The sequence below is a fragment of the Leiobunum rupestre genome, chromosome 6, assembly GCF_980474605.1.
Source record: "Leiobunum rupestre chromosome 6, qqLeiRupe1.1.hap1, whole genome shotgun sequence".
Classification (NCBI taxonomy): domain Eukaryota; kingdom Metazoa; phylum Arthropoda; class Arachnida; order Opiliones; family Sclerosomatidae; genus Leiobunum; species Leiobunum rupestre.
In genome coordinates, this window is record NC_143389.1 from 43,962,822 (window position 1) to 43,986,160 (window position 23,339).

The following is a 23,339-nucleotide window of genomic DNA, read 5'->3' on the forward strand; positions in this document are numbered from 1 at the left end:
AAATGTTTTCTCGATTTAAAAAAAGAAATTCAATTGCAACCTATTAATGTTTTTAATGTTATATACGTAAATTGGGGTGTAGAATCTAAATATGTCAATTTTGACAAAACCACGTTTCTCAAGTTACGTGGTTTTGTTTAAACGGCGACGATACGCGTTTTGTACACGCGGCCAAGAAACATTGTTACGAAGTACTTCAACTAAAAAATATTTTCATCACTTACAAGGAGACTACCCGAGGTGATAATCACCGATTTTGTTTAAACTCGGCTATAGTGTACACCTCCGTGTACCTTAAAAAACCTGTAAGAGAAAAGTTGCGACGGGCTTTCGTTTTGCCATGGCAACCGAAAACGTTTTTGACAACATGATTTGGAATTTTTCCATTGAAAATAACATGGGAATCTGAAGGATCAGGGGTGATTAGAATCGAAGATCAATGAAAGGTCTAGGACATGACATCTCCACCCAACAAGAAAAACGACTATTAGTGGAGCGATCTATCATCGTTAAATTTAGTAACGAGTTTTTTTTAGAAGGTCGAAAGTCGTGTCCTGGATGAAATCATTTATTTTCCCATATTAAAGTCACCTAGTAACATACAAGTGTTTAATTACCGTCATCGTGTTGCCAAAACAGGTTGCCAAGTTATATTCGTAGCGTGATAAGTGGTCAACGAGTCGTTGTGACAGATATTACACCTATTGTAAAAAATACCATGGGACTACTATTTTGTTGTCGTGTATTCTGCTGTAGCAAAAAATACTAGGATACGGCAACTCTGGATCCTGTAGCAAAGGGTGAAGCTATGGGGAGCTCTAGTTTAATGTGTAGCTACACTTGTTAGCAGTTAACCTACGTACGTCTAACCATAGCTAAGCAAATTAACCCACGCTATAACCCACGGGTTTCGGCAGGCTTTCATTATTGAAGCCTGCGATGAAAGAACTAAATAATAAAAGATGACTTGAAAAGGAATATTTCATTATAAAGCTATTCGTTATAATTTAAATTTACAACCTACTGTATGGTGCCCCGTTAAGAACCCTAACTAACTTACAAAATAACAAACACTTAAAGAAAATTAAATTGAAGATAGCGTAATATTATAATAAACTTAACATTATATAATTTGGTGTAATTAGTTTTAAGTTAGACTGAGAATAATTAGATTAGGATTAACACAGATTAGTTACGACACTCGATTTAACAGACATTGTAGCGCGTCTCGAAGATTTACGTGGAATTATGGACACGCAGGATTCCATAGTTGTTCGCGTCGAATCTGAAGCGGCTTGTAATCCATGGATATTGAAGGATGATGGTGAATATACCACACCAGATGATGAACTCTTGTAGAATTACTCTTTACGGAAAGGTTAATACAATTTTTCATATTCGAAAGCCGGCGACTATTTTCACGCAGAAATTAGTGTTAAGACGGAACTTACATTGTTAGTAGATTCGGGTTATCTACGATCGACCGTCCGATTTTTTTAGGCCTTTATTTATAAACGACTTCTCTTCCGAAACTCTTTTCGAAAACTTTCTTTTCAAATTGCATGATTTACGATCTTTTTACATCTTTATCCAGCTTTTGAATTTAACCAGTTTCACGCGCTGATTTCCAGAATATGATTGGTCGTAAATCCGGGCCGAATGGTGTCAAACGCCAGTACAGCAATCACAGCTACCTTCATCCGGAACTGGGAGTAACCGGGTACAGCGCAATGTGACGTTACACTAGTCATTGGGTGAATCTATTACTCAGTTTTATCATTCTTTTCCCTTGTCGAAAAAATATTGGTTTGAAATAATAATGCACCTAATTTGCATGCACCATAATATTTCTTTGAATTTTATGTTTATTTTATCGTACTTTAAAAATTATCACGCTTCATAATACTGAATTGAATCAGTCAAACCCACCGGACTCACCAAAAATTCATTAAGGCTTTCTTTCGCAATTTGTTCTAGGTTACGAGAAAGTTTCACCGTAAAAGGACATCGCACTTCTTCTATGGGATTTGGATTTTTTTCAAATTGAAACATGTTGTTGGGCTTGATCAAAGGAGCAAAATTGTCCATTCCCATTTTTTCCTAGCGCCTATAGTTTGGCCAGTAGCAGCGGTCAAAAGTGGACGAAACTTATTTGTTAGTGTAGTCCATTTGTTAAAAGAAGTCTCGGCCCATCGCTAGTCCGGGATCACTATCAATAGAGGTTTCTTGCCGAAATTCCGGGTGCTTCCCAAAACCGAGCGTCGTATTTGGTTCCGTTCTGTTCGTACGACGTTCTGATCGCACGATGAACGAACTCAGTAGATAATTAGTTAAGTATTGAGTCTTAACTGTCGTGTGACCGTGACTTTAACCGAGTATGTGCTGTATCGATAAATAAGTGTTTGATCTGTTGTTGAGTGACTGTTTCTTACCTATGAGAAAGTGTTGAATGTGGGATTCAACGAAACGGTTAATCATATATATTCTGATTTCTTTAGTATTTCTTTTATTTTATTATTGCTCATAAAATATTGAATAATAAATAATTCCACGTACGAAAATTCATCGAATAATAAGTTGCGAGAAAAGAAATAATGAAGTAGAGGTGTAAAAATCTTGGCAAGAAAACTCTATTGATAGTGAGCCCGGACTAGCGACGCGCGAGCGTAGAGCGCTAACCGATGGGCCGTGACTTCTTTTAACAAATTGACTATACTGAGTTTTGTCTACTTTTGACCGCTGATACTGGACAAACTATAAGAGCTTGGGAAAAATGGCAAGAGACAATTTTGCTCCTTTGATCAAGCTTAGCAACATGTTTCATTTTGAAAAAAATCTGTCGAAAGCCAAATCCCATAGAAGAAGTGCGATGTCCTTTAATTTCTACATTCAATAATAATAATAACAATAATCAGCTAGGCTAAAACCCAAGGCACCACCTTAGGCCCAAGTCATCGAGCGACTTTTAAAGCCTTTAATTCAGGTGGCCGGGTTACAACGCGTAGGAGGGTGGTGGCAAGCCCTGCAAGCCACGCGAGCCAACAGCTCCCTACACTAACTATTGCCGTTAACCTCAACAATCGGTTAAATATTTACTTAAAGGGGCTATACTTTCGAAAAAGGGATGAATTATTAACAACGCGTGTAGTGAGATAATTAAATGTATAAATAGCGAGTAGTTGTTTTTTAAGGACGGCGATTACGATAAGATGATAGGGCCCAAATCAGCACCACACGGATTAAGTAAAAAGAGGACCTTAAAGTCTCGGCTACTTAAGGCTGACTGAGGCCGGGCCATTAAACGCGTCCGCCAGATCCGCAGCGGCAACTTTAATAATAGCTGACTTTAGCGAATGGGGAAAACTTTTTAAATTAAAATAAAAGGGACTTTAAATAAGGAGGAATGGAGGGCGGAGATTCGAGGGACACAATACGTTCAGTCTCGGCGTCCTCTCATTGTTTCGTTTTAAGGCGTGTGGCGGCGAAGCGCGATAAATTCGAAGGTAAACATCGGACGGCTGCAAGGTGGAGTTCATTAATTAGGCAAATCCGAACCTTCAGCCGCCTTTGCGTTGAGCGCCATCTGCCGGCCCCGCTAAAGTTGTTAAGCCGATACTTTAAAAACTACCCTTTTTACAAGATTGATCGAATCCGCCCGGCCGCACTTAACTATTTTAAATTGTTTAATTAAAAGAAAAGGCGGCCACTGGCGGGAGTACTAACAAGGAGAGTACCCGAGGTGTTTATTGCCGATTTAGTTCAAAGTCGACCCGCCGTAATGTAGACCTATATGAGATATGATATTCCCAAAAGGAGACGTTGCACTACCCATTCGATTTGCCATGGCAACCGAAAATGTTTTTGACCACTTACAACCAACATAAGATTTTCCCCTTATTTTACCCAAAATTTGTTACAAATTTACCCTAAAAATGTTTCAATTTACCCAAACTTGATGAAATTTACCTAAATGTGGTCCAAATTACACATTTCGTGATTTTCAAAAAATTTCAAAATTTTCGTAGCTAGGACCCTGTGAAACCGAGAAAATCCCATGCTTTTTTAAATGGAGATTTTATTGTTTTAAGTGATCAAAAACATTTTCGGTTGCCATAGCAAATCGAATGGGTAGTGCAACGTCTCCTTTTGGGAAATTTCATATTTCATATAGGTCTACATTACGCTTTGAACAAAATCGGCAATAAACACCTCGGGTACTCTCCTTGTCAGTCCGTCGCCCGTCTTCAACAAACACATTTGACATTTCTAATCTAATACAAGTTTGTCCTTACCTTTAAAAAACGTTTCATATCAGCTTGTTAAAACTTGTACATTTTCAATTTGGTTCGCGACACTTAAGCTACGTTAACACGTAAGCGGTAGAAAACCGTTTGAATCTGTTTAAAACGATTTAGCCTGGTTCACGCAACTACTTCGAAACGTTTTAAGTCAATTTGAATCGATATCAAAGTGTGAAAGCGGTTTCATTCCGCAGTTCTACGTGTTTTTTACTATTCGCCTATTCCGTGTTAACTAAAAACGATACAGAGCTAATAACTCAAAATGTGTTTTAGCTAGGAATTGGAAATTTTCAGGACACATTGAACGCGCAGGGGGTCATTTGACAACGGAAATTTTCAGGACACATTGAACGCGCAGGGGGTCATTTGACAACGGAAATTTTCAGGACACATTGAACGTGCAGGGGTACATTTGATAACGGAAATTTTTGTGACCTTGAACCATGTCTTCAAGGTCATTAAAAATATATAAACGAGAACCAATAGAGATACAAGGTTGGCTTCAATTAAAAACGTGTTCCCCGTCACATTTCACGTCTAAATAACTTTGAGTTCACCTAATTTTACAGAAAAACAAGAAGTTCGTGATGAAAATACTGTACCAGAGACCAGCTTGAAGGGTTAAAGTACTCATGCTAGAGTATCAAAATTTGTTAGCCCTACTCATCTGGTAGGGGGTCTCTAGAATTTCCAAACTCGAATGACCTCCAACTCCTGGCTCAAGGTCACAAACTGGGACAAGCAAAGGTTAAAAGCAAACTTCAGACTCGACTCGACGATTAGTTTGAAATTGCATTTAAAGCGCGACCAATAACCGGATACATTTTCTAAGTCAACTAAACACAATTTAATTTGAAACATTTAAGTTTGAACTTTCACGAACTGTATTTTCATTTGAAAACATCAAAACTAAACTCCTACTTATGTAGTGTTTCTACTAAAATCCGAGGTATACGCTACTTTAGTTCCACTATAATTCCAGCTGGGCTGGGTAAATAATTCCCATCAAAATCTTCGGACGGTTATATTCCCTTTAATTGTAAGTGCCTTTCGCTGTCCAAACCAAAACTAAAAGTAACGGTGCCTTAGACATTCTCGGCTACTTTATAAACATGAAGCTCGTTTTCGTGAGAGCTCGCTTCAAAGCGGACGCCTCGGAATATCAATCTAAATCAGGCTATGTATATATTTTGGCGATAGCGCGTGAATTTTCATTAGATAAATTCCTATTTTGCATACGGGGTTCCAAAAACTTCGGAAGCCATCCTTCTCCTCCTATCATAGCGAAAATGTATCCTTTAATACTTCAAATTCATTCGTTACAGTCTCCTCGCCTTCTTTAACTCGAGATCTTTGGCGGAGCGGGATCGATAGAGCCGCAACAGCTTTTCTCGAAACAGAAAAGACAGCCCAAGAGAAGGGGTAAATATCTGCCCCCCTTTTATAAATTTCCAACAGAAAATTAACGGAAGGAGAAAGGGACGTCAATTCAGTTGCCGAAAACGTGCCCCTGGATATTGTCATCTCCCGCCACTTGTCTATGAATAATATTAATGAGCTAAGTAAGCGACATCATCAAATATATGCATCGAAGGAAATCAGATTACGGCACGAGACGGTCGGTACGTTAGAATAAATTGGGTCGTTCTAAACTGGAAATTTCGGGTGCACGCGGTCGGTATACCGTTGTTGAATCTTGTTACACGCAATTCCTAAACGATTTGTGTGTACTGGTGCAGCCGATGCCGCCGTATTCCACATCACTCTCCTAGAATTAGGTTTAGAAGGGTCTGCGATATCATAATCGAAAGTAAATACAATGCCCTCGGTAGCCCGCTATGGATTTTGGGGATCGGGCGGCCCAATAATTGGTCGATCAGGGCCCACAAGTTAGTTATTTCCCATTTTGGTACTTTTTGGCGACATCCGACTTTAAATCTACATACCTTTTTAAATGAAGACTGACTTGGTTGAAAATTACATATTTAGTTAGTACTAATCATTTCTGAACTACGTTTTCGGGCGCATTAAGAAATTTTAATTTTAAATACGCACTATTGTGATATTTGAATTTCGTACAAATTGATACAGGCACCATCGAACTCCAAAAAACATTGGCGGTTCGCTAAATGATTTCCAAAACCAGGTAACTCGAAAAATTAATTTTTCGATAAAATCCCTCTTGGGTTATTAAGTTAATGTACAAGATGATTGAAAATTTTATATTTAAAATATATTAATACATCGGGGGATTGCGTGTAATTAAATGTCCGAGACATCTTGTTTTTTAACAACAAGATACATAAACAAATACCACAAGCATCTTCAATTTAAAACTGTGCCCATGTTAAAAAGATGGGAATTATTATTTCGGTAATTTTTTTATATATTTTTTTGGTAATTTTTGTTATTATTGTATTCTAAAATATTTGCGATCTTTGATTTATTTTTAAACTCAATTGAATTTGTAAATTATATGAATTTTAACTAAAATAAACAATGAATGAAAACATTACCTTTGAGGAAATATTGCAACACACGTGAAATAAAGAAAGCATAAAAGTATGTCGCGAGAGGGAAATATGATCATCCCACCTATTGTAAAACGGTCGCCTTTGAAAGACGAGTCGTACCGGGCACAGTGTGTCTCATGCTTGGCCAGGCCGAACACCGTCCTTCAAGGTCATTTTACCCAGTCCACCTAAAATTTACCAAAGCTCAGCCCCACTTCAGATGACATTTCGCGTTCATAACCTTTCCATTTTTGAGACTCAAATTCTCGAGACAGCTGACCAAAATGCCGCGAGAGTAAGTTTTCGAAATTGAATGGAAAGTGCACTCGAATCAATCGATGGCGCATTTTTTGATGACTATAGCGAAAAGAGTTAGTCCACTACCGCGAAAAATTGACGCATTTCAAAAATACTCCATCTTAGGCTATTTTAAAGTTACTTGACCAAGGGAAGGTTTTGCGTGGTGGATAATAAAAGTACTACTTCGTAAATTACAAAGAGATAAATAGATAAATTCAATAGATTGGAGTGCGCTATTTCGTTCAATGAAAATGAAAAACCGCAGCGACGTTAACGCAAATAAAATGAAACAAGACCGTCGATTCGAGAATTATTTAGAAAGATCGATCCTACGCCAACATGTATAAGTTAAAAAATATTTTAAGTCTATCCTACACTGCGGGAAGACTTACGGGATTTGAATAAATCAACAATTTATTCCAGAAAACAAAGTGATAAAACGTAAACAAGCGGACACTGTTCTTTTTGGGGTTTATATTCCCGCAGTTTTTCCTAATAAATCTTTCACACATTGGCTTTAAAACTCGTCTCAGTCCGCGGAAGGCAGTCCGCCGGTAATTTGCATAATGAACCCGGCCATTGGCCTTTCAATAAATAAACCAGCTCGTAGCTGGCGTAAAAGTAATGGTATAAATCAACGTCTTTTTGGACCCTCCCTTATACGCGCGTAAATAAACTAGCTCGCCGGCCGTCCATTAGTTAAGTACGAAATAAAAATCAATAACATTCTAGATTATAATACAGACGAATAACTCGTAACACTAAAAATAAAGTATTATACGTATACAAAATAACGGTATAAATTACATTACGTAAAGGCTAAAAATAACGAAAGAGGATGCGCGTCCCTAAAATATTATCAAAAGAATTTCTAGAAAAGTTTCGGAAACGAGAAAGAGAAGCGTGGTTCGAACAAAAAGTTGACTCTAGTCGCGGGGAAAATTTTTATCTTAAGTTGATTAAAAGGCTTCAGTAAGCCATTTACGAAGCGGGCCGCGATGGCATGGGATGATGCCAATAGAGAAACGCCTCCTGAGAGGCTTCACTGTACGCGCCCTACTCGAGTTGGCGAGGCGAGAGGAGAGAAAAGATGCGAATAGCTAGGAAAAAGACGAGACCGAGAGGGATTTCGGCCGATCCCCGAAAGCGCCGATGCGGGAACCGCCGACAGAAGAGAGGGCCGAAGCTTCTAATATCTATTTGATTAAACAGTTTCGAGGGAAAAGAGAAACAAGAAAAAAGGAGATAGTTCATTACTACTCCGAAACGTATCGCGTAAAGCTTATACTATCGTACGGGGATAGGGAATTGCGGAAGACAAAAAGGATAAGTTACGGAGTCAGAATGGACGTCGTATACTTAAGCCAGTAGCGGCGTTCGACTTTGTAGCGTTCTCGCGCTAGGGCCGTCGGAAGGCTTAGCGTATACGTTTCGCAATTTCGAGGGTAGCTATACAGGGTTGCAGCCTTCAGGTGAACCCTCACTAATTAATGGATCCCGACTAAACCGCTTTCACCGGCGCACGCAACATCGCCGTCGTTGGCCGCTATTCCTGGAAAATTTCCGATAACGGCGTCGACTAACTGTACGACCATTCTCCGGAATACATTGAAACAGATCCCGAGACCGAGTCAGTTTATTCATTAACATCTCTAATTGCATTTTCTATCCCCCAAAAAAAGGAAGGATATGGGGGGGGGGGGCTACGTGAAAGGCAAGACCAGCAATACGAGAGTAGGGAGGAGAGTAGGGAGGAGGGAATGAAAAAAAGAAACGAAATGAGATTTTTTTGGGGATGGGAATTTGAAAATTCCTTTTTATTTTTTTACGCCATTTTCTCCCGCTTTGTATAGAGTTTTGGGGATAGTGTCTTACTGGTATTACACGGCGGGGCGAAGCTGAACCTTAATTACCTTTACAGGCGGAAATAAGCGTCCCGGATAGGACGACAGAGAGCGCGGGAGGTGAAAACGCATTAAGAATGAGAGAGAGGAACGAAAACGCGTCGAAAATGTTGAAACATTGTCATTAACGCGGAACGTCGCGATTCTGGACGAAACAAAGCCAAACTATCCCGTTAATTTCGATTTGCACGAAGCGCCAGTTTAATCTACACGTGTCAGCGAGGATTAACGGCGGCGTCACAGACTCGACCCTGTTCCTACCTTGCTACGGAAATAGCGGCTGGATAAGGGCGAACGACAAAAGGGAAAGATCGAGTTTTCTATTACATTTGGTGGCAATGATTCGACGCGATTCATTAAACGCGTATACATCCGTAGACGTCGCCTATTAAAGAGATTAAAAGGGACTCAAAGCGTCCGAGCAACGCGCCCAGATTAGGTTTCATTCAAATCAAATAATAGCTTTAGTGGACGTGAAAGAGGAGGCGAGAGGTCTTACATTTTTAATTTCGACGAAATTTGGCCACAGACGGACGGACCGACAGAAATACACTGTTTTTAGATCTTTGGTAATACGGAGTCTAGCCCACGCTGGGTTATAACATTTGGCGGAGTGGATAAATCTGTTCTAAGGTCAAGAAGGGTGGTTCGCTCGTTCCCCGCAGGTTGGGTTTGTAATTGAAAAGGGTCGTTCCGCTGACCTCGAACGTGGCGACGGCATAGGACGCGCGAGCGCCATGAGAAATGGTGGCTTCCACTCGCGACATCGATCAATTACCGCCGGAGAGGTGACTGATACGACCAGTTCGGCGTCGCCACCAAGTCAACCTAAGCTTTCCAAATTTCTCACGCGCCAAATACTCATTACTCGCGACGCTACTAAATATACGTCTATTAATTAAAGAGGGCAATTACCGGGTTAATCACATTTGATAGATGGTAATAAATATATATAGAGAGAGGTATATTATAAATTTAAATTGATCATTTACTTTAGAACGCCTAGACGGCTATCTAGACTAAACTTGCCAAATTCGGTTAACAGCGCCAGTGCATCCGCAGCAAAACCACCGCGGAAAACAATGAATCACGATCAATAAGTTTTGAATTTCGGTAATATTGATCAGCGTCAATTTACGCGATTCCCAAAGAGCGCTCGTAGAAATGTTAAGCCACTCATCTTGAAAACCAGCTAGACCGTATTCCGTAATCGTGACAACGGGTTTATTCGGCTTAAAATGGAATACTCCAGTTAATTTAACCCTCTCTTTAAGACGGGACATGTGGGAAAAAACCGGAAAAAACCGGAAAAGAGTGGAAAAAACTCTTTTCATGCTAAATTAATCATTGATCTATCTATTAAGTGACTAATTTGGTCATTGCAAATAGGAGAGATGAAAAAAAGGTTAGAAGAAGAGTGAATAGAATAAAAGAATATACTGCTTTTATTAATTATATTTTATTGAATTTTGCCACTATAGAGGTGGAAAAAACCATGGAAGTAAGATTTTCCACACGGTTTTTAACAGGAAAACAATAGGTGGAAAAAACCGCGGAAAAATCCGTTTTTTCCACCCGGTTTTTATTAGAAAAAAAAACAGCGTATTTTTCCACCATTGGCAAAATTGTGCCAACCCTGCTTTAAGATAACAAACGCAGTTAATTTTAAAAGTGTGAAACTCCTAACAAGACGATCGCACTAAGATCGGGGAAGAATGAAAAGTCCTTTATTGCTTCTTAAATTCTTATTACTACTAAACTCGAGAACAACGAAGAAATGGAAAAAACCTTTTGTATTGAAAAGGGATTTATTTCCTCTCAGCCAGCCGTTCATCGCATTCCCGCCCATCTAGTTCGTTACCTAGTTTCGCATCGACGGATTTTACCTCCGCGCAGGTGACGACGATTTCAAAGATAAATAAAAAAGTTTGCCAAGAAGAAGAGTAAAAGATGGCCCCGCAATGAAAGGAAAAAGTTGGGAATCGAGGGAGAGAGATGGGTGGAAATAAGCAGCGTCGGCAGCGCTACGGGAGAGACGTTCCCTCTTCCGCCGATAGGAGGAGCTCGCGTTGTTTGCGAGCGCTCAGCCGAAAACTCAATTCTTCCGCCAAAAACCTATTTGAAAGTCAACAGGGTATACACACTGAGCGAGAGGTGGCCGCGAAATGAAGGTCCGAGGATTGCAGTTGGGCCCCGAAATTTCGAATTGGAAGGCGAAGAAAGATAGACGCGAAAAGAGCGCGCCACCCGAGAAGTAAGAATAAGTGAGAAAATAGGATGAGACTGCCGCCTTTTTCTCAAAAGATGGAAAACAGAAAATGAGTTAAGGGAGACGGGGATTCGCCCAATATATATTTCCTCTATTTCGAACTTTTTCCCAACAACCTTTCCGACCAACCCACTTCGCGCGTAGATTTTCCCATAGTCGATTTCCGCATGCGCCAAATCGAACCCTATCAACATCTCTAGCTCAACTATCCGCTATTCGAGTACATTTGAAAATTGTTTCGTTCGTCGGTTTCAAGGGGGTTAAAATCTTTTAACTTTTAATCCGTTCGACGCGCTTCGTTTGATTCCCACCCGAGGGCGTCGACTGCAAAGGGGGAAAAACAGTTTATAATTGAAAATGGTGAGGGTTTGAACTATAGGGAATAAACCAATTTTAAAACTTGCAAGTTGATATTTAATTCGCTATTTGAATAAATAATGAAAAGGCCAACATACTTTCAAAGTTTTTTTTCGCGATAAAACTAAAATTCTGCTTTTTATTCTCACGCAGAGTGGGCGCGTAGTTAATAAATAAAATCAAGTATAAAGAACTTACAACTTCTCTCACGAATAAGTTATTATATTAAAGGAAATTCCGACAGTTGAAAAAAAGAAGAGGATAAATTCGGGGAATTGGAGAATATGACTGAGGAGGAAAAGGAAGCGCGAGATGAGGACAGGGATGGGGGACGGAGGAAGAAATATATACTAACTGTCACAATTGTGTTTTGGAGAGGAAGGGAGGAAAAGAGATAGAGTCAAAAATAAGGGGAGCCATCCCGCGTAGGGCGGGAACTCGCGGGGGGGGGCCTAAAGTCCCGAACGATCCTTATGAATACGTTATAGGAGCTTACAAAACGCTAAGCCTAAATGCAACCCCGCGACATTTTTTCTCTCTCGTTGAACTAAAGGGACCAAAAAATTCCTTCAAGCAGAAACTCAATTTCTATCTCTCTTTTTCGCATTTTTTGAAATATGGAGGGCACGTGGGACGTACCCGAATTTCCCTTTTTTCGCCAATACGTCGTGTTTAACAAACTTTACCCATTTCTTCGCTATTAAACGAACTGTCAGTTAACATTAGCTATTCCTAATCCTACTTTCAAAAAGCTATATAGCTAAGGCTAAAATAAAAAGCGGGCTACGAATCGTCTTTGTCTATACTGAAAAAGAAGGTCAAATCGCTTAAGCCTTCTTTAGAATATTCGGATTTAACCAAAAATAGGTGTAATAGATGGCGCGACGACCAAATACAGACGACCTTGGATTTAAAGCTGGCAAGAGATTTCGACAGAAATAAACTTCGCGAGCCTAAGATCCTTTAAAATGGTATAAAAACGATTAACATACAAAAAACCGGTTATTTTAATAAATTATTACACTTTACGTATAATTTAGAAAAATAACTAACGCCAAAGTAGGCTAAAACGTCCGCGGTGCAAGGCGCCGGAGTAGGGCGGGGAAGCCAACGAAGCTCCTTAGAGAGCAAATTTGCATATAATACCGAGATTACTTTGGCGGGGCCAGGCACGCCAAGAAATTCGCGGCAGAAAGGGCAAATCGCGAAACGATAGAATATTAACGACGCCGCTTTATCCTCTCCCGCTTTTTCGCTATCCAAGCGGATAGAATGAAATAGAAAAATCTATAGTTTATAAAAAGCCGGTCCCTTTTATTCGCTTCGAGGCGAAAAATAGCGACGATAGCCTTCAATTAAACTCTCAACTAAGCTGGCGAGTGACGAATTGTGAAACTCGGCACGCCACGTTGGCCTATCGGAGCGTGGGGACGACGTTTCCACTTTAAATTACCGAAGAGTGGACAGGAATGAGTTTAATTTTCGTCTCCAAGACGCCATAAAGCGAAACGAGGTGGCGTGTATTGTTCGACTACTTCGATTGAGAGTGACCTGTTTGGAACGAGGAGGTAACGGAATTTCGAGATTAAGGGGCTAATTTAGGCGCTACAGCCCCTTCGGCCGAGGTGGGGGCGCTTCTATTATAGAATCAGATCGACCCCCTTTTATTTAAGGCGGGAAGAACGGCTAATGTCGAACAGCGGAGAGAGAGAAGGAAAAGTGCTGATCCAAGCGCGCAACACCGAAAGAGAGAGAGAGATTGCCTATATTCTTCCTTCCTGGTCGCGCCTCCTGGCGACGGATGGATGAGTTTACGGAACGAAGAACATGACTTTTCTCCTTTCGATCCTCCAGCTTTGATTCCGGGGTGAGCCATAACAATGCGCCCAATCACCGAGTGAAGCTCATTTCACGCGAATTCTCCTCATCAGACAAATCAACGAAAGTTAAAAGTTATTTATTTCAAAATCAGAGTAATTTAACGTCCAGTCGAATCAATAAAATTGTCCGAGGACAAAAAGTGTTAACTTTTTACCATAAAACGTTTTATTCGCCTGTTCTCGGGGTAAGATTTACCCTGTCCCGAATTTTGTTCGCTTGTTCCAGAGCTCTAAGGTTACACTATTTACTCCTCCTCGAAAGGAGGTGTAGAGGGAGTAATCTAGCTTTGTCGTCTGCTTAAACGAAAACATGACTCGTTTAGACCTCTTCACATGAGACAAGCTTTTCGTACATAACCTTTAAATTACTCCCTTCTTACTCCAACTCGTTTTTTTCGTCAAGACAGGATTGAAGTAAAATGACGACTCATCTAGCTAAATAGGTGAAACTATAAATTAAATTTGGTCTTAACCAACTTGTTAAAATGGGAAAACAAAATAACGTGACTACCATATCACAGCCAACTTCGATTTGGTAACTCGTGTAAATAGTTGGCAGTGCGACGTTAAAGAAGAAAAATATTCCTTCCAGATACTGCAGACAGCTAATTAACTTGTACTTTTCTATTACAAATTGTTTTAAATAATAATGATAAATAGATAATTTACATAAATCGATCAAAATTTAAACCACCATTAGTAAAATAAAATGAATAATAGTTCGTATCTCTTAGGATAGATGATGCTGCAGTTCTCCACAAAGTCACGTGACTACCATCTTTTCAGCCCCCCCTGGACTTTATAGTTTCGCCTATTGGTTATACCGCGTAATATTATTAATTTTAGAAACTTTAATTTCCTTTTCCTACGGTATATTTTGGCCGATTTAAGTATTTTTCGGTAATGAAGTTTAGTTTCTCCACTTAATGTAAGCTGGGTTTAGACTGGTGTTTAAAGATTTAAATATCGTTTAATAAGATTTCAATCTGAAAAGGCTACGCGCATTAAAACCAATGTCCTACGACCGTAAGATAAAGACCGACTTAAAAGGATCAATACAATTTGAAAGTACAAAACCGTACGACACCCTGGGCGATACCCAAATTAGCGATAAACGCCTTCTTAACCTTCACGAATATAATCGAAAATGTTGAAGTGGGGTACGGTTTAAATTAGTACCTAGGGTGTTCAACGTAACTATAAGTCACAATAATTGCGGGCTAAGAATTTCGCGCTCCCCCCCGCCCCCACAATTCTCAATCCCCCCCACGCGACTTCCTTAAAAAGAACGGCAGCTGACAACGTTCATCTTCCAACGGTGGGGAGTGAGCCCCTCTCCCAAATGTAAAACCCTGACCCCCACCCTCACGCCCTTAGAAGCGAGAGAGAGAGCAGTAGCCTTCTTTCTCATTCCGGAATCGATCCTCGTACGAAGAGAAAATGAACACAAAGTTTCGCATTATCTCTTTCTTTGCCTCGCGCACACCATGGCATCCCGCGCTTCTATCCCAAACATATTCTGAGAAGGGAAAAAACCGAAGGAAAATCGAGAGGTGTTTCTAGCAAAAGAAAAGCAGAGAGACAGAGGAACTCTGGGAAAATTGAGACGCCCAGAAAAGTGAAAATTAAAAGGTATTACTGTTTTGGTTTTTTTTTAACTAGCCGCGTGTTAAAAAGAAGAGCAGGAAGAAGATGCTAATGAAGGGACGAAATGAAAGAGATGAGCCGAAGCTTCTTGATTCAAATTCCCCGACTATTCCGGGTTTTCCCTGACCATCTTCTGAGATTTTCCCTGACTTATTTTGTACCAAGATTTTGTATTTTTAACCTATATTTTAGTAAAAGTTTCCTATTTGCAACCGAAATTAAATTCCCTGACATTTCCCTGATTTTTAGACTAATTTGAAAAATTCCCAGACTTTTCCAGGAATTCCAGGTTTTCCAGGTACTGTGGCAACCCTGATTTACCTGTCGGGTCCGTTTCGTAAGATTTTTTTTTTCAAATAGAGCTAATACCCAAGGCACCACCTTCGACCACATAAGCAAGAAGAAGATCTTACATTTATGGTTTCGGATATTGCGAGAGCTTAATTCCTATAAAAGTCAATTCGGTTCAAACCCCCGTTCGAGATTCGGGCAAAGATAAATGAGGTTAAAGGGTACAGTCGGATTCATCGAAGACATTTCGAAAGTCATAAATAACCAATGGTAAATGCTCGATAAAATACTCCTTAACAATCGAAGGGTGAATCGGAAGGTCGTCGATGAGCGGACTTAACACTAATAGAGAAGTAATGGCGAGAAGACTGAGAGGAAGCCAGCGGAATGATTAACGCTTTTCGAAACCAATAAATATTAATCGACGTCATCGATAGAAATCGATCCATCTCCAAAAGTGAAATACGCATTTCCGTTCCGCGCCGGGAAAATAAATCGTCTCCCGCTGTTACGTTTGCCTACGGAGGAGTGAGGCTGCCATCTCGAAGGCCACTAGAAACAAAGGTAGGTGATAGGGTAGAGTCACCGCCTTCCAACGCGGATCCGAACAATACGCTTCGGTTGGAAGGTAACCTATAGAGAAACTGACGAGCGTTGCGGAGAAGCGAAGGAGCGGAGGGCCGAGAGAGAGAAAGGAAAAGTGTCATTTACAGGCGCTATTGTGTCTGCGCAGAGGCGGGCGGCCGATAAATTTCTAATAGAGAAATGGGAGGACCCCCAGAAACTAATATCAACTCTAGCGATGATAACTTACAAGGTAGGAATTTATCGACTATGGAGAACGGAGGCTCGAAGCGAGCACCTTTTCCATTCCTCCATTCCATCCTGCAGGCGCACTCTCATCCGCCTCTCTCCGTCCAAGCGTGCGCTATCGCCTCGGCGTCGATGTCGAATAGGTCTCGTCGAGATAGGAGCCGTGAACTGTCATCCGTCAAGCCCATTCTTTCCTATTCTTATTTTCTCTATCAATAGAGCCCCCCCCCCCCCTCGATCACCCCTTCACATTATCACTACCTGATAAAAAAACTTGACGATCAAGTAGGCGCGAAAAATGGAAATTGTATCTCGTACAAGTTCGATAATAGATTGGTACCTATTCTTCTACGAGAGCGATCTATACCTCGTCGTAACGCGCCAAGAGCTTCAGGTAAAAATAACTAATCATTCAGTCACTCAATAATAGTGCTCGGCAGTCGATTAATTTTTATCCATGAATAAAATAAGCTCGGCGATATTTAAATAATATTTATTTAAATAACCAATAGTTGAATAAAACTTGTAAAATGTTTAAATAATCGAAAGTGAATAAGCCTATTATCATTTAAATAAAACAAACAATTATTTAAATAAATGCCACTTTTATTCAAATAAATGCTTGGTTGCGTAAGAAAACAATTAAATAAGTTAAAATGATATTCTTTTAAACAACGTTTTTTAAATAAATCGGAAAATTTGTGGATAATGAATAAACAATTCCGAGCACTACTCAATAACGCGGGAAAACTGCGGTATACTTAGGATTGGAGACGTAACCTATCTCGGGTAAATTATGGAAGGACAAAGTAGGTCAAGTATTAGTTAAAAATGGGCGTAAGAGAAAGTTGGGCGAGCCGTAGCGTCGAAGACGGCCCATAAGGGGTGTCGCGGCGGTTTGAATTTTTGGTTGGGTTGTTAAACGGGGATTCCAAACGCTTCATAAATTTCCATCATATCGGGCGGCACTCGTAGAGATAAGAGGCGCGGCTCGGATTCTATTAGTTTTCGTTTATTTTTGTTGTTAAAATAACGGCGAAATTAACGGCGTTTCCGAGAGAATAAAGGGCCATTTAATGATCGACTCTGTACATCCCTCGGACGTTCTTCATTGAATCGGATAAGGTCCGTTTTAAACGGCTAATTTATCGTTAGAAATTCCGGGCAAAACTGTGGCCGAGTATACAGGCGAGACGTCACCTAATGCGTTTCAATTTGACAGATAACGTAAATTATGGCGATGGAATTTCGATAAAGACTATAATAATATATTATTATATCTACACTCTACCTTTTATAATTATAAACGATTAACTATAGAGCTAATTTTTGGGATGCACCGATATGGGTACAGCCGATATATCGGCGGCAATATCGGACGATATTAACAAAGTTAACTATCATAACAGTAGTGTATATGATAAAATCATTGTAAAAGACTGTTCATACCATTTTATTCTAATTTTTCATGAATAAAAGTTTCTAAGAGCATATACGAATATGTTGTCTTTTCATTTTACATGATAGATATTTTCTATCACAATTCGAATATCGTTGTTTTTTATTTGTTTACACTCGTAACCCCTTGTCTAAAAAAAATGCATGATCTAGCTTCTGAATTCTGGCGTACGTGGCGCGGCCAATCAAATAAAATATTATCATTAGTTAGTTAATCGATTATTTTCTAATTTTTCTGAAAATATTTTTCTAATAGCGGTATCGGCCAATATCGGCTTAGCTTAAGCCGATTTTGGATACCGATATTAGAAAAAAAGGCCGATAAGGTGCATCCCTAGCTAATTTGGAATTTTATATATACAGGCGAGCGTAGAAGTGAAAACTTGTATTTTAACGTTCATAACTGAAGAGTTACACCAATACGAAAGCGACGTACCTTTATCGTTAGATTGTCTAGGAAAGACGCTGACGACAAAGATGAGCGAGCCTTGGAGAACGGCGACAGACATAGTTCGCGAACGGATTAAACTCGTAAGCTTTCCCGGCCGCTTGATAATCTCTTCTTCCGAGCGAAAGCGCGGACAGAAGGGCAATAAAAAGCTTCCGTTTAGAATGAACAATGCGGTTTTTTAGCCGCGTAATCAAGAGATCGACCAAGCGATTAAGCCGCTTAAGAAAAAAACGGCTTAGTGTTCTAAGTTCAAGCCGACGATCCGCGGGGGTGTCGCGCCTCCGACGCTGAAAAAAAACCTAAAGCTCTTCTTAAGCACTCTATTGTTATGTAAATTTTCGAAACGAAGGCTGGTGTTGGTGCGATGGCAAAATCAAAGAGAGAACGAAGGATCGTATTGCCGGAAAAAAAATATACATATCGAACCGCGAAATTAAAGCCAGATCGGCTTACAACAGGAAACGGAGAAGGTAGAAATCTTTTCCCTGAGGCTCCGAGCGGACGGGGCTCGGCTTTCTGAATTTTGATCCCTGCCCGATTGGTATTCGCGCTTTCATTTTCTCGATCCATGATTCATGGATCCTATTATACGGCCGTCTATACCCGCTAATGGAGTAGTTTCGGCTCAAATTCGGGATACACTTATGTTAAAGGTTAACTATGATTGTTGACTTTGTCTGTCAATGTTAACTAAAAAAACGATACAGCGGTAATAACTCAAAATGTGTTTTAGCTAGGAATGGGAAATTTTCAGGACACATTAGCTGAAAACTATTCGTGAGTTCTGAACCGTTCAACCAGTCCCCATGCGCACTATTCGGCAAAAAAATTCTAGAACTACCCAAATGCAAACTATTAGCAGACAAGAACCTCTTGTTGAACCGTTCGGAACCGTTCTAAATGGTACCTGCTCAAGACCAAGTACTGGCCGGAACTCAAGGTTGAAATCTCTAAAATTCGTCTGCACATCGGGCTGCGTACGTCAAATCGTACGATTCTAATTTGAATGACAACTATTCGTACAAAAGTTCTGAACTATCCAGAACTTTTTCGTGACGTCACAGCTCAGTCCTAGGCCGTTCTCTTAACGGTTCAGAACTCACGAATAGTTTTCAGCTAGTGAAAACGCGCAAGGGGTCACTTGACAACGGAAATTTTCGTGACCTTGAACCATGTCTTCAAGGTCATTAAAAATATATCAAGAGAACCAATAGAGATAAAAGGTCACATTTTATGTCTAAATAGCTTTGAGTTCACCTAATTTTACCAATAACAAGTCGAGTGATTTTACACAAAAACAAGAAGGTCGTGATAAAAATAATGTACCAGAGAAAAACTTGAAGGGCAAAATTTATTACCCATACTCATCTAGTGGGGAATCTTTAGGATTTTTAAACTTGAACGACCTTCAACTCATGGCTCAAGGTCTTTCAAAGTTTATCTCGAGAACCAAAGGATTTAGAGAAATAGTTCTAATTTGAAAAGATTTGAATATGGTGTTTTGTTAAAGACATTTATACTTAAAATTTCCATTCACACACTTTTATAATTGGAATCAACCCTGTATCTCTAATAATATAACATATCACTTGTACATAAAATCCTAAGTATAAGTATAAGTATAAGTATAAGTATAAGTATAAGTATAAGTATAAGTATAAGTATAAGTATAAGTATAAGTATAAGTATAAGTATAAGTATAAGTATAAGTATAAGTATAAGTATAAGTATAAGTATAAGTATAAGTATAAGTATAAGTATAAGTATAAGTATAAGTATAAGTATAAGTATAAGTATAAGTATAAGTATAAGTATAAGTATAAGTATAAGTATAAGTATAAGTATAAGTATAAGTATAAGTATAAGTATAAGTATAAGTATAAGTATAAGTATAAGTATAAGTATAAGTATAAGTATAAGTATAAGTATAAGTATAAGTATAAGTATAAGTATAAGTATAAGTATAAGTATAAGTATAAGTATAAGTATAAGTATAAGTATAAATATATATATATATATATATATATATATATATATATATATATATATATATATATATATATATATATATATATATATATATATACAGGGTCTTTTTTTTGCTCGGAAAAGTGTTTTTTTTCAAAAACTATTTATAGTACCGATTTCAAATTTGGAAGGTCAATTCTCTATACCGGGGGACATCAGTTTGAGAAATTTGAGCGTTTTCGGTAATGTTTTTCACCAATTTTGAAAAATTATTTTTCGACCACTAGGTGCGAGATAAAAAATTTCTATTATAAAGTTGTAGGCCGTCATCGAAAACCCTTAAAAATTGTTCACTCGACGAAAAACAATTTATTTATCAGTGAAAATTCGAGCTTGAAAAATTTACAAGTTGGTGAAGCCAAATTACGATTGTTTGAAACGATAATTGAAACCGAATTACCTAATCCAGTTGAAACTTTGGTTAAAAAAACGACCGGATTTAAAAAAACACGAGGCTATAGGTCAATCCTAAACATGCATTGGGTATTTAAAGGAAAACTTTGGGAGATTATTATCAGCGTTTGATAATATTTCGAACAATGCCTCGTTATTCAGTAGCTGAGCGTACCGAGATAGTTGCCATTTACTATGGAGAAGCAGCGCAAAACCTTAGAAGAGTGACTGAAATCTTCGCAGAAAGACATCCAAATGGAGCACCATCTGTAAATACAGTAAGACGAGCAATTCACGATTTCAATCAATTTCGTAACTTGCAACCTAGGTTTCGCGGATTGGGTCAACCGGATTTAGACTTCGAGAACAATGTACTCGCGTACTTTGTGGCATATCCTCGTCACAGTTGCGCTAACGCCGCTGCTGATTTGGGTTGTTCTGCAAATCGTGTGTGGAAAATTCTTCGCAAGAATCGCTATCACCCATACAGAGCTACGCTCCACCAAGGACTAATTGACGGAGACCATCAAAGACGTTATGAATTTAGCAACTGGTTACTAAATGCTGTCCAAGAAGATAGACAATTTTTGCGCCATGTTTTGTTCTCCGACGAAGCGTCATTTTCTAGAGATGGGCCCTTTAATCATCAAAACAGCCATCTTTGGTCTGACATCAACCCACATTGGGGTTTTGAATATCATCACCAGGTTCAATTTGAACGGGTCAATGTTTGGGTTGGACTTGTTGGAAACCGTTTGATTGGTCCCTTTTTCCTGCCGACGAACCTCAACGGCCAAAGGTATTTACATTTTCTACAGAACGAACTGAGTGACGCAATCGACGACCTTCCATTGGCTGAAAGACGTCAGTTGTGGTTTCAGCAAGATGGCGCCCCTCCGCATTTTTCCCGGCAAGTAACTGAGCACCTCAACAACGAGTTTCCTGAAAGGTGGATAGGGAGAAATGGTCCAGTGCATTGGCCAGCAAGGTCACCTGACCTAACACCGCTGGATTATTTTCTCTGGGGATTCGTTAAAGCAAAGGTATACGCCACGCCCATTGAAACTAGGGAGGAACTCATTAGACGAATAATCAGTGCTTGCCGAGACGTCACACCAGAAATGGTAGAGAAAGCGTTTGAGAACTTAATTGTCCGCGCACAAACCTGTGTTGCAGCCAATGGTGATATTATTGAAAATGTTTTGTAAAAATTTATGTGAATAAAATATCTGCATTTAAAAACCAAACGTGTACATTTTTTCAAGTGTGAAAACTCTACTACGTTTGTATTAGACTTGTTCCCTTTTCAATTATCGTTTCAAACAATCGTAATTTGGCTTCACCAACTTGTAAATTTTTCAAGCTCGAATTTTCACTGATAAATAAGTTGTTTTTCGTCGAGTGAACAATTTAAGGGTTTTCGATGACGGCCTACAACTTTATAATAGAAATTTTTTATCTCGCACCTAGTGGTCGAAAAATAATTTTTCAAAATTGGTGAAAAACATTACCGAAAACGCTCAAATTTCTCAAACTGATGTCCCCCGGTATAGAGAATTGACCTTCCAAATTGGAAATCGGTACTATAAATAGTTTTTGAAAAAAAAAAAACACTTTTCCGAGCAAAAAAAAAGACCCTGTATATACGTAAATATTGAGAGAACTAACAAAAGTATTGGCCAAAAATTATTATTATAACCTATTTGGGGCCTAAACTATTTAATAAATTAGATAACAATTTAAAATCCCGTAACTCTGTAAACAGGTTTAAATCTAAAATTATTAACTGGTTAATTAATGTTGATATAGAGGAATTGTATAATAAGCTTGATAACTAACTTCTAATAATCGCACATTTAAATTTGTAATTAATAATTTCAAATTTATTTCTTGTAAAGCTTCAGAGTGATCATAATTATTTAAAAAAAACGAAAACTGATTCTATTCTAATTTAAAAACGACTCGGGGCCCTTTTAAATACCACCGATTTTAATCATGAACGTTTGCCTCCCCCCCCCCCGCGGGGGGCGCTATTTACGCCACTGCTTAAGGCTGTAGATTTTCTCCAACTCGATACGTGAGCCCATACCTCCAAAGAATTTAGTCCCAGACCATGTATGTAATTTAATAAATTGAATAAAAATCTGTTTACTTTAAAAAAAAGTCGAAAAATGTCGTCATAACTCATCCCAACATAAAAATTAAGCAAAGAAAGGGAGCTATGAACAAAATTTCCAGGAATCCCAACGAGAAAAAGGGCGCGAAAAAAGTCGAGAATGAAATCAGGCCGAGGGTCTTTTTAATAACGCCCAATTCGTCTTCGTCTCGCTCGTGACGTCAGAGTTTCTGTCAACGTACAACTTTGTTCCTAAACTCTCAGTCGTCAACAGTAGTAACGAAGGGGGCTCTCCCGCCATACGTGCAAATATTATCGCTCTCTATCAGACGCTAGCACCCTCTGGTGGACGTGTCCCGCACTCCTCGATATAGCGAGAGTCGACCGTCCGAGCAGAAAACCAATATATGAAAAGGCGTGCACCGTCGGATGAAGAGCGGGAGCGTGGACGGAACCCTATCAGGAATTCGCGTCAACACGCCTTGTTGACGAGCTTTCCCTCGTGGCACCATCACCCGGCGACCAAAAAAAACAAACTCGGAAAAAATAGAAACGTCTAGAGAATAGAGGAAATACCAAACTTTCGACGAAGATAAAATTTCCTCTCGAAAATGGGAA

At 39.2% G+C, this 23,339-nt stretch overlaps 1 protein-coding gene across 3 annotated transcripts in view; it reads right to left on the reverse strand.

Annotated features, from left to right (window-relative positions):
* Positions 1-23,339, reverse strand: part of LOC149941086 (tyrosine-protein phosphatase 69D-like) — a 440,950-nt gene that overhangs the window by 338,258 nt on the left and 79,353 nt on the right. The window lies entirely within an intron of this gene.